Source organism: Cryptomeria japonica, chromosome 4 (genome assembly GCF_030272615.1).
Source record: "Cryptomeria japonica chromosome 4, Sugi_1.0, whole genome shotgun sequence".
Taxonomy (NCBI): domain Eukaryota; kingdom Viridiplantae; phylum Streptophyta; class Pinopsida; order Cupressales; family Cupressaceae; genus Cryptomeria; species Cryptomeria japonica.
Genome location: NC_081408.1, coordinates 384,694,835 through 384,707,762, shown reverse-complemented (window position 1 = coordinate 384,707,762; position 12,928 = coordinate 384,694,835). Strand labels below are relative to the sequence as shown.

Genomic DNA, 12,928 nt, shown 5'->3' with positions numbered 1-12,928 from the left:
CCCACAGTTTAGCATCTAAAATTTTGGGACTACAGCTTGAATATATTTTTTGGGCTATGTAATGCCTGAGTTGTCAAAAAGGCAACTAAATTGAGGGAGTTGGTCTGATAAATTGCCAGAAAGGTAGATCAATACCGTGGAGGAATCAATGTTGGAGAAGACACCTGATATCACCTAATCACCTACTAAAAGTGTTGGTGTAATTATTTATTCATGTTGGATATAATTACACTTTACTTAAGTTTACTTAGGTACATGCACCACATTGTAGTTTGCATATGAAATACTTAGGGAGATGTGCATACATTGGGAGTGTGTATGTAGGAGAAATTCCACCTTTTATGGTGTGATATTATTGTTACTTTATCATATCTACTTATCGTGGAGTGATAATTCCACTTTCAGTGGGTGATCCACCTCATGTGGAATATTTTACCATTTCTCCTACCTACTCTTATTTCTCCTACCTACCCTTGTTTCTCATTGAACCACATGTCATGATTGTGTGCTCACATATCCATATAGTCTTGCCTTTATAAGCAGGCTCATCTACATTGTATGTAATTTCAATGATCCAGTTGATCACATTTTGCTCTTGATTAGAATACAGTTTATTCTTATCAAACATTTAGTCTCTCCTTTGTGCTATTCAATGTGCTCTTGATCTTGGCTATTTTCAACAAATTCTGACAAAAAGGATATGATTTCTAGTGTATTTTTTGTGAGTTAGTTTGTATTGTATATGAATTATAGTAGCTTAGACCATTTTTGATATTGCAATCAAGTAGTAGCTTCTTATTCCAAAGATCCTCCTGTCACACATTAAAGTGTAGACCTCTGACTGCTTTGTTGATTGATTTCATATCAGTTGATATCAGAACTTTTCCAATCTATTAACAATTTGGATTTATTTTTTAAAGGTTTTTTTGTCAAAATGTTTAGAAGCTTCATGGGCCATTTCTGATTGCACCATTGCACTGAATGGCCTTGATAAACTATCAAACAATTGTCAATTTCTCAAATTTGAACTATCCCAGAACCCATTTCTTGTTTCTGCAAGCACATAGTTCTAGGCAATTAGAAGTACAAGTTCAGTACATTTTTCCATACATTGACAGAATTTGCAATGTAGAAGAAACCAAATATGGGATACAAGGTTCTACAACAGTCCCTGTCGGTATTTGTACCTGTTGTCAATGTATACTTATTAAAGATTTTCTAAGCAATCTTTATATACACTTGCACATACCTTAACATTTCCAGTCACTACACATTGCATTCGCATTCCTTGCACCTATTGTTGACTTCTTTGCAACCAGCATCAGCAATTCCCAGCAACAGTACACCGGCGGCAAGTTACGGCTGACAGTTGGCCACAAACTTCTGATAAGGACTGGTTTCCATCCAACAGCTACTGCCAGTAATTTTCCAATGCCTTTTCAGCCACTAACCTTAAAGCTCCACTCACTTGCCACCTCCCCCAACATGTCACTATAGCTCCACTTGTGTGGCACCTTTGCCTTACACCACCAGAATAGTCTTGTAGACCATTTTTTTGTCCCACAAGAACACTAATATGAAAATGGTCATAATTTTTACCCATCCATCCATTTTTTGACTTATCACAGTCATTGGAAACCTCATAAAGAGCACTACAATATGGTAAATTCTATTTTTTTAGAGTCAATTTGTTTTTTACATAATTTTCTAAGTTTTCTCTCTTGCCAATTTTCATTCCACAACATGGCTAACACATCTTTTTATGAGAGAGTTATTCAGTTTGTCGTCACGGTCAACAATCTAACTAACAAGGTCAAGGACATTGCTAACAGCCCTTCAACTCTATAAATAAAACATGACATTAAAGTCTTCAATGGTTTGCAAAAATTTGAAGGTCCGTGATGGTTAGATTATCGACATGTATATGTAGTTCAAGTACACTAATTTCGACATCCCAACAAAATTCCATTTGCTGAGTTGAAGCTTTTCTAGCATTGCAAAGATACTCATCAGTGAACAGCATGTTAATGAAAACTCTATCAACACTTGTGATCAACCTGTCTTTGCACTCAGAGATGCCTTCTATCCATCACATTATGAACATGACCTTGGAATCAAATGGCTTTGATTATGTTAAGAGAATTAAATGTCTCTCCAAGACTACACCTACCAATTCACCCCATTGTGGTTTGCAAAAAACTCACACGGTCAAATCCAGAAAATACTAAGCAATTATGAATATGGACTGTGGAAATTTCATGATTTTAATTTGCAAAAAGTGTCAAATGAAGCTGCAGACCTCATCCTTAATTAAGAGTAATCTCCAAGTACACTTGTTTCTTTACTTCAAATATACTCACCTGAAACACTAGACATTTTCAATCATGCAATACTTTTTAAAAAGAAGCATGATGCACAATTCAAAATTTCTCAACCTTCAAATTATACTTATACCAGCCCCAAATCTCCTTATCCACAATCTCAATCCTCCCCATCAATAGGAAAGTTGCATTCTTCTTCTCCTTTTTCTAACATTTTTAATTCTTCTCAATTTCACAAATCTCAAAAAATACATGATTCAAGTACGATAAGATCAACGCCGCTAACAAAGATTGATTTGCTAAGTTAAAACTTTCTAGAATTGTGAAGAAACTCATCACCAAATGACATCCTAATGAAAACTGGAAACCCTATCAACACTTGGGATCAAATTGTCTTTGCACTTAAATATTCTTTCTAACCATCACATTATTCACAAGACCTAAGAATCCAATGGCTTCAATTGCATCAAGGGAATCAAATGCTTGTCCAATACTATCCCTAATAGTTCAACCATTTGTGGATTTTTCCCAAGTGTCAAATGAAGTTGCAAACCTTATAATCAAATTCAAGAGTGGTCTCCTACAACACCTATTCGTGAATTCAAATATACTCACCTTGAGACTCTAGATGTTGTTTCCAATCATGCACAACTTATTGAAGAGAAGCATGGTGTACAATTCAAAGACTTTCAACAGTCAAATTGTATTGATAGCAGCCCCAAATCTCCTTATTCAAAAGTCACATTCTTCTTTTTCCTTTTCTAGCGTTTTTCATTCTCCTTCTCAAGTTCATAAATCTGAAAAACGTGTACTTATTGTAAAACAAAGAGACATATAAGTTTGATGTTCTAAGTTAAAAAAGTTGTTGTTGATTGAACAATCTCTTAATGAGAACCAAACATCTTCCATTGGAACTTTAGATGATCACAAAACCTATCATGAGTTAGATGGTCATATTAATGAAAAACCTTAATGTATCATCATCAACCCACTCCAACAACTAATGACGATTTGTTTATCACATCAGCATGACTTTTCAATCAATTGCGTTATCAATAACAGATCAAAATCTAATTGTGAGGTCCATAGTCACTCAAGTAATATAAAGATAGTGGATCTTCATCCAAGATCTTGCACACATGCACAATCCCTTTGCTCTTGGTCCAAAGTATGTAAATAGGATCACTTGTAACATGATCTCTATGGAATGTAGTGGTCGTTCACTTGGTAAACCTTACCAATATGATGGCAAAGCATGTTATGATGCATGTAACACATATACATTATAGATATTATAAAATATCTCTCTATAAAAACAAAACAAAACAAAAAAGTAGTCTTCTTATGGATAGGCACCCCTCATTGTTTTGGATTATTATATAAGTTTAATAAGTTGTGAGTTCCTCATGATCACTACACTACTCTTCTTAGAGAGACTCACTCTACTCTCTACACTAGTCATTTGGAAGAACGAAAATCCCTTCATCATCTACACAAATTCTTCTAGTAGCCTCAGTGCAACATGATGTTCTTCACTTTTTTAGGCATTGTTCATTATATTGTCATTCCAAACCCACCAACAAGAATTTGAGTCCAAGTATTCTTTTGCTTGTTCCTTCGCATCATTGGAAAGTATTTCCATGAATTTAGTGAGTAGTTTTCCTATCAGAATGCAAAAACATGATGGTTAATGATCACTTCAACAAGATGGCTAAGTTCATTCCTTGCCAAAAGACTAGTTCTAGTAGTGACTTAATCCAAATATTCTTTGACTTTGCGTGGCGCTCTTTTGGTCTTCTTACCAACATTGTTTTTTTCAATGACTCATGTTTTGTGGGCCGCTTTCAGCATTCTTTGCAAAAGTTATTGGGGTCTCTCTGTAATGTCCCCATTTTAGCCTGTTATCAAATGATGTGTCCTTAGCCCATTTTGCCTTGGTCCTGAGGGCTAACCTAGACTTTACAAGGATCAGTGAGGGATTTGGCCTAGGCATTTTCAGTTACAGGCCAATCGGAGGTGTTTTGGCAGGGTTTCCAGATACTTACTATTTATAGTAAGTCAGTTGCGGCTCAGTGACTTGAAATATTTGAAACATTTTTGGATGTCAATATTTTGGTGCATTTAATTCTTCATCAGGTTTGCCAATTTAGTGAGCCATTAATTAATTGGGCGATTAAATTTTAAGTTCCTAACGTTAAATTTAAATTTTTAACTTAAGTGATTATTTAATGTTGGGACTAATGTTTAAAGGGAAAAATTAAAAGTTCCCTTTCATTGTGGAGACATAAGGTGATATTAATATTTTATTATAACATTCTTTATCCCACATTGCTGGTGTTTTGGGAAATGTGCCCAAATGGAGTTATAAATAAGAGCCTTTAATGCCGATTGTGTTACCTTGGAAATTGTGTATCTTGGTAATGGTGATTTCTGGAAGTTAATTCTGGAGTTTTTGGGCATTGAGGACGAAATCCCTCTTAGCCAGCAATCCCTACACTGTTGAAAGATACAGCCTGGGGATTTATGGAGGAAAGGTAAAAACAATTTGCTTCAGCTGTGTAATTTTTTCCAGGTGAGTGTACTACCTTCATTCATTGCAAAAACCATCTATTTTGGAATTTGGAGTGATAAGACTGCCGTACAACCCTGATAATTTTTGGTGAGGAGGTCGAACTGGTTGGTCAAGGTTAGGAGGGCCGTACATGTTCCAGGATGGGTACAGGAGTACCGTACAGCCCAGCATAGTCTATAGCAGTTCGTACATGTATGAGGAGCTTACTAGGGTGGCCATACTTGATTTTGGACAGCACAAGTCACCGTACAGGTCTGAGATTTATAGAGGAGGGTGCCGTACATTAAAAAAGCAGCTACAGAATGTGGTCCAGTTGAATGAAGTCTTAGCTCAGTCTGATATAAACTGAGACAGCAAACTCCAGTTGAATGAAGACTAGCCCAGTTTGATATAAACTGAGACAGTGAACCCCAGTTGAATGTAGACTTAGCCCAGTCTGATATCAAATTGTGACAGTGAACTGGTATGTCTAGGATGTATTTTTTCTGATTCGAACTAGTTCAGTTTGAAGATTATTTCTCTGCTACAAACTGCTGATGTTAATGAAAGGTATTATTTCATTGCTGGTGTTAATTAAAACGATAACAGTTATTTTCAGTTGATCCTTATTTTTTACAAGTATTATTTTGGAAGAATTCTAAGTTAAACTAAGACTGAAAACTCTCTGCTGTCAACAATAAACCACATCAATACATGGCAAATTGAGTCACTATTCAGAAAAAACAGTAAACAATTGCAAGACAGCTGTTTGATAAAATTCCAATGTTAGAATAAAATTCCAAGAGCGGTTAGCACAGGGGGTGCCATTATATTCTCTCAACCTTTCCACCATTTCTAATCCATAGTTAGATGGACTGCATGCCCATATATATTCTTCATATATTTCACTCTGCATCCCCAAATAAGTGGGATTTGAGCCTCACCCACAGTAAGCATGCATACTATTGAGCAATAAACTCTTCTATAGGTTATTCATCTTTTGAGGTCTTGGTTTTCAGCCCTCGGTTCCTTATGGGTTACCCTTATCCTTGCCTCTTACAATTACACAACATATCCAAAATGAGGAAGATAAGCCATATTCCTCAATTCAACACTTGCAATCTTTACAATCCAAAGAGGTTCAAGTTGTTAATGCATGATAGCTTTAGTAAGATAAATGATTGAATGAGAGATAAATGAAGTCTCTCATTCAATCATTTATCCTATCGATAAACTATCAGGAAAACTTCAAGCTATTTCATTTGATGATAATTCTTCATTTGTATATGTCCAATCTACTTAGTCGATCAATGTTCAAACTATCGATAATCATATCATAGCATAGTATACCGATTAATATCGGTTTGCATTATAAATGTGATCACCGATTATTATCGGGTTAACCATGTATCCCGATTTATATCGGTTGAATCCTCAACAGTAAACAAATGATGATTATCGGATTGCTATCGGGTGGCAAAGCATACACCGCTTGATATCTAACTATTAGTTAAGTGATTGGTATCGGTTAACAAGTCACTTAGACACCGATTGACATCGGTTAACAAGTCACTTAGACACCGATTGACATCGGTTAAAATGTCACGTAAATACCGATTGACATCGGTTATCATGCCAAGTAAATACCGATTGACATCGGTTATCATGCCACGTAAATACCGATTGGCATTGGATACAAAGTTACGTAGACCCTGATTAGTATCGGGCTGTTGATTAGAATAAACACCGATTGGTAATCAAAGGGTGCGATCAAGTAATGTCTTGATCGGTCATGTCCATAAGACACATGACCGGTCAAGGCATTGCTTGATCCTCCCCTCTTGCATATATATACCAATCGATATTTGTGAGAAGGACATTGAAATCCATAAATGCTCCTCTCACCTGCCACACAAAAGAAGATAATCAGATTTATAAGATAAATAGATAATACATAGATAAAGAGAATATAAATTAGAATACATCTTGCATATTGAATTGAAAATTGAACATCATTTACACAAGTTTCAAAAGACTACCAAAAAGCAAAAACAACTTGGTTTTCATCACGTTCCACATGATTTTCAGGTTGGTGACAATGTTTGGCTATACTTCAACAAATGTTATTTTCACACAAAAAAAGGTCATACCTATTTACTTTGGGGCTTATATTATTCTTCGGCAGATAACTAATAATGCCTTTTGCCTTGATCTTCCAACACAATTGTCTTGAAAACACGGTTATACTGAGAGAGGGGGAGAGGGCGGTGAGGGGGGGATGGGTGTTAACATCAAACTTTTACTTTTTCAACTTAATATATAAGCATCTAACTTGATCTCATTAACATATTCAACTCCTATTAACATTAACATGAATCTAACTATTATGCATCACAAGTTGAACACAAGATATATACATGGAAACCCTTAAGGGAGAAAACCACAGTAAAATAGCTTCCTTATATATAGAAAACTTATTTTACAAATCCATTGATATCAACCCACTAGAGGTACCAACCCCTCATTCTGTTCATGAGACACTTTCCCACCAAGGCACCAACCCCTCATTCAAATTTCCACCTTTTAATGTATGATGGATGATACTATTCCTCACAATTTGCTTCTTCAAATCTGCCATGAAATGGCCACAAGGTTTTCTCCACAATGGAGTTCTTTATACCACTTTTGGAACTGTTATAGGTCTGGTCAAAAAATCTGCTACAAATAAATAACAGTCTCCTCTACACAATCTGCTTATGGGCTCCCTATATACCTCTGAAATAATCTTCTTTATATAACATTCACTCTTGGTGTATGCCCTTGATCTATCTTTCTTTTACTTTCACTCCACACACACACACGCATGTCTCTCATCTAATTCACTTCCCTTTTATATATATTCTCATCCCCTTAGAGATATCTTTTTTTGAATAGTCACAATACTTCAAACGAGTCATATTTTTTGAGAATTAATTGTCAATACAAATCGCACCTTCTCACAAAGGATAATATTTATTAATCTTTTAATATATAAGTTGTTTGCTCTGTGTAATTAATGTCTTCTTAAACTTAATCGTTGTTCTGAAGAAACACTGTCTTTTCATTGAAACAAATATTACCTTTCCTTCATTGCAGCCATATTATCGAATTGCCTCATAAGGGAAATCATTACATCGAATAATCCTTAATCAATTATTTACTGTTTTGTAGTCGACTTGTTTAGTTATGTAATCAACTTGATTAGACAATTTGATTTGTTTATTTCCTTTTGTTATTAGTATCCCTTCAGAGTCTCAGACACATGCTGCATGTTGTATTAATTATTTTCTTTGACACATATTAATCGGTGTTTCTAATCTCCATTGCAAACATAAATCTTTCTGCTCATACTTTGGTTGTATTCACATAAACTGAGTTTTAGTTAACTACTTTCTCATGCTTTTCATAGTAATCCATAATTGGTCTTCCCCACCTCTAATTGCTGCTTATACTTGTGACTGCATACTTGAGTCGCTGCTCACTGCTAACTTCAATCGCTGCGCTATCGGACTTTCTCCTTAATATGAATTGCTGTGATGCTATATGCGTCTTCCATTCCATTGCCATAGTCTCAACACTGATGTCTTTAATGATGTGAAAGACAGCCTGGCATGTCGACCTCACAAGACTCTTCATATGCAACAGAATCGCACCAATACTGATCACGTGCAGACAACTTTGAATATTACAACTTCAAAGATAATATTGATCACCCTTTTCAATCATTTACGTGGGATTGTCTCTTCGTAAAATAGGAATTTGAATATAGATCATAATTGGTGTTTGTTTCTTTTCTTTAATCATTTCTTTCCTTAATGCTTATAAAGTTGATATTCCTTCATTGAATAAAGTCGGCTTTGTCAAACAGAATTGCCTCAACTTCTGATTCCTCAAGTTGTCACAAACCCTTGTCTTGTGTCATCACAACAATCTCTATGTTGTTTTCTTTACTCTCCACAACTTCAAGTAAGGATTTGGTTGTAAGCTTTATAGTTTCATCCAATGAACACTACTTATGTACACTTCTTATAATCTCTATTTTAACTTGTTCAATGTCTTCTATCCTTCATGATCCTTATCATTCACAAACGTATTCTATTCAAAACATCTTCAATAAATTCTCTATCATCTTACTGTCTTGGCATCTCTATCCTTGCTTGTTGATATTATCCTTTAGTTGTTTCACAACTCTTGTTACTTTGTCAGATAACATCAGTGATTACTCCTTTGACATCAATGACAACATTTCAACAAATTGAGCATTCATGATGTTGTCAATATTAATCTCCTCAAACACTACTATGAGTCCAAATCATCCTAACATTCATCCTATAGATATTACTCCTAAATTTCAGCATCCACTAGATGCAAATTGACTTTTCCACATTAAAACTCATCAAATTGCCACGGGTTCTACCACTTCCTACCTTGTTATGAAGCAAGGTCAGTTTCCACATCAAGCTCAATTAATTTCATAGAAGCACATCTCAATTTTCTTATTTTCTCTTAGGACCGTTGGAATTTAGGCTTAAATGACAGAAAAGAATAATAAGGATGCATAGAGGGTACATAGCACAGCACATGTAGCGTAGCACTTATAAAAAATTATTTATTATAGTTTCTATTTTCGCTCATGTAATTACAAATAAAATTGATATTTTATCTTCCACCTCACTTAATTAGTTGTAGTCTCCTAGTTTGAGCCTCCTACAGATTCTGTCTCACTTGATCAATTATAATCTCTTAGTTTGGGACATCTTCTAGGGTATTGAGTCACCTCAACAATTGCCATATTAATTGACACTTGTAAGGATGTTCTTAGTTTGTATTTCTATTAATACATGTCTTTGTAAAGCATTGTAACTACTTTTGGGCAAGATTAGTAGTAATTGAGAGCAAAGACGTGTATCGTTTGTGTGAAATCTTATTTCTTTTAGTTTGCATTGCATATTTAATACATTAGCTTTTACCTTTCTTAATATTGCAATCAAGGTTGTAGATTCTTGATTGCAAAAATATCCTCACAAATTATATTGTAGACCTCTAACTGCTACGTTGCTTGATTCCATCTCAAATATATTGAATATGGACACATTCAACAAAAATGTGTGATGCTGGACCCACTACTTGTACAGGTGGGCTGCCCAATTAGCCACAAAAGTCATGTGCTTGGTCAAATAAAAAGATTTGTTGGGGCCAAATGAAACTTAAGATGTCTATAAAAAGTAGTCCACCCTCAAAGCAGTTGTAGAATACATTAATTGTCTTTAACTAGAGGCATCACATTGAGAAAGTCTTAAAACACATACTTAGATGGTACAAGGCACTTGTAAGCTAAGTCACCAAGTTCGGCCGAATTTCAACCTTGAAGTTCGAAATTCGTCGAACTTCAAACAGTTTATAAAATTCGTCAAAAATTCGATCAAATTCGTACCAAAAATTAGGGATGACGTAATTTCCGAAAAAAAAAATTTCCTTGCATTTTTTAGGGTTTCATCGAGTTTTTTTAATAAATACGGGCCATGGTGGAAAACATAGCAAAGTTTAGGTCGCGGACGCATCAGTTCCAACTTTTAGTCGACGGACCTTCGACCGCCGTTGCAGACTTGGACGGACCTTCGACCGCCGTTGCAAAAGCTCCAAAACATTCCGTCAAAGCTCGAATTGTTGCCTCTGCCTCTGTCATCAGTCCGTCCTCCCGATTATGTGTATTTTTTTTTAAAAAAATTTAGGTTTCAATGTTTCATATTACATAATATATTATTATACAATATAATATTATAAAATACACATAATACACAATGTTTATTTATAAGTTTTATAATGTTTATTTATAATGTTTAAATAACACATAATACACAATATAATATTATAAAATACACATAATACACAATGTTTATTTATAATTTTTATAATGTTTATAATGTTTATTTATAATGTTTAAAATACACATAATACACAATAGGCTTCTCGTGTATTTATAATGTTTATTTTTTATTTTTTTATTTTATACACATAATATAAAATCGTGTTAAACTATTTATCAATGTTAAACTATTTAGGCAATTTTATAGATATAATACATATATTTATTAAAAAAATTAAAAAATTACATATGGCGAATTTAATTCGAATTTTATACATTTTGGATTTTTTACTCATCGAACTTCATTCGAATTTCAAAGCTGTCAAACTTCGAATTCAAATTCGAACCTGGTGACTTAGCTTGTAAGTTGGAACAATGACTACTTGGGATCCATGCTCCAAATTAATATTATACTCATTGCTCTTCTCGCTTAATGTCACTTGGAATAGATCTTGAAACACATCTGTACACTCTTCAATTGATCATTGCAGTTCCTCATGTTTTGCTAGTCTAGATGTCTCCCTTGACATGCATGCAATCCATAGAAATGCTTTGGTGAATGAAAGATGCTTCCCCTTGCAAGAACTTACATTGCAATGGTTGAAACTTGAAATTAATTTGTTTTTGCTTAGTTGCAACCCTATATTGATGCTAAATGGTCTTACTCTGTAAAACTTCATGTACAATTTCTTTAAAATTTATTTGAATATCACATTATGACTTAAGCCATGTTGCCTCCATGAAGACATAAATCCTTGTGAGTGCTACAATACAAAAATCAAAGTTTTGTTCACAGTTGTCAAGTCAAAAGCTCAATGATTAGGACATTTCTCAAATAAGATCTGAGAACTTTGAATCTGAAAATGGAAAAAGTGGAAAGAGACAACTTGATAAATAAACATGTGAGGGTTTACGCAAAGAAGCTCTACGTCACTCCAAGTAAATTCTTCAAAAACAGTTTTGTAGGTTCTAAAGTAACGGATCATTTTTTTTACCACATAGAATTTGTATTTAAAGCACTAGAGGATTTGATTTACAGATGACAATAAAATCCTAACAACCATGAAAGATGTGCTAAAAGTTTGATCTAATTATATGCCAAGCTGAACAAACATCTGAAACCTGAAGCTTGCCAAAGATAATTTATCCTACTACATATTGGAGTTTTCAATACTTTCTTTGCAATCGCCTCAAATCTTCAAGGGGTGGGAACATGTCTCTACATCTGTCTGGTTGTTTCATGTCCTACAATGGGCTGACTCAGGCTTCCTCAACCAATGCTTCGTGAATTTTTTCCCTTGCATTTAGCATTCTCTGCTTTTCAAAACACGGTCTGAGTAGGCAACATTTGGCTGAGCCATGCTGAGAGCAAAAGTTGTTTAGTCCATTTCAATGAGGTTTATGTCCACAACTTTGTACATGGAGACAATACATGTCACTATGGCTCTTATGTCTACACCACTAACACATCAATGTTAGGGTTACCACTTCGTTGATTTAAGTATCCCTCACAGCGTGACTGTATGAACATTAGCATTATATTGATCATGACTTCAACAGCCATAACCTTCTTTGGCACCCATGTCTGCAACACTTATTAATTGTTTTCATTCTTTTAATTTTATAAACAATTCTTAACCGCATTACAGGTAACACTGCAAATGCCACATAATCGGTAGCTGCGGCAATTTCTTTCTTCTCTTTCTTTGGGTTTTTGCACCATTCTCTATGCATTATCATCATGTATCTCCTCCAGGTCATAGCCCATCATGGCAAAGAAGGTTATTTTGAGTCCTCCATGTCATTAGAGTTACTTATTGCCTTTGTCCTCACATTGGTCTTATCCTCTCTTTCTGTTGTCATGGTTTTCTTTTTGACTTCATATGGTTTGGAGAGAACAACCTTCAGTTTCAACGAATACTTGTTTAATAGGTCTTCACCCAGACATATTTTCTTCAACCCATCAGAGGAAGGCTTCTCCAATTTGCTAATCAATTCCGTCAGACATTGGTTATAGACTGTAATCAATAATCAGTTATTTTAAAATTAAATGCATAAAGAAATATTATATCTCATACAAACCGTTAATAGGTGCCATATCATATTCATCATATTCCCTACACAGCATGATAGCAAATTCAAAAGAGAGTT

General features: G+C 34.7%; 1 protein-coding gene across 1 annotated transcript in view; it reads right to left on the bottom strand.

The window, feature by feature from the left end:
• LOC131074641 (tripeptidyl-peptidase 2) overlaps nucleotides 1-12,928 on the bottom strand; it is a 284,234-nt gene that overhangs the window by 248,854 nt on the left and 22,452 nt on the right. The window lies entirely within an intron of this gene.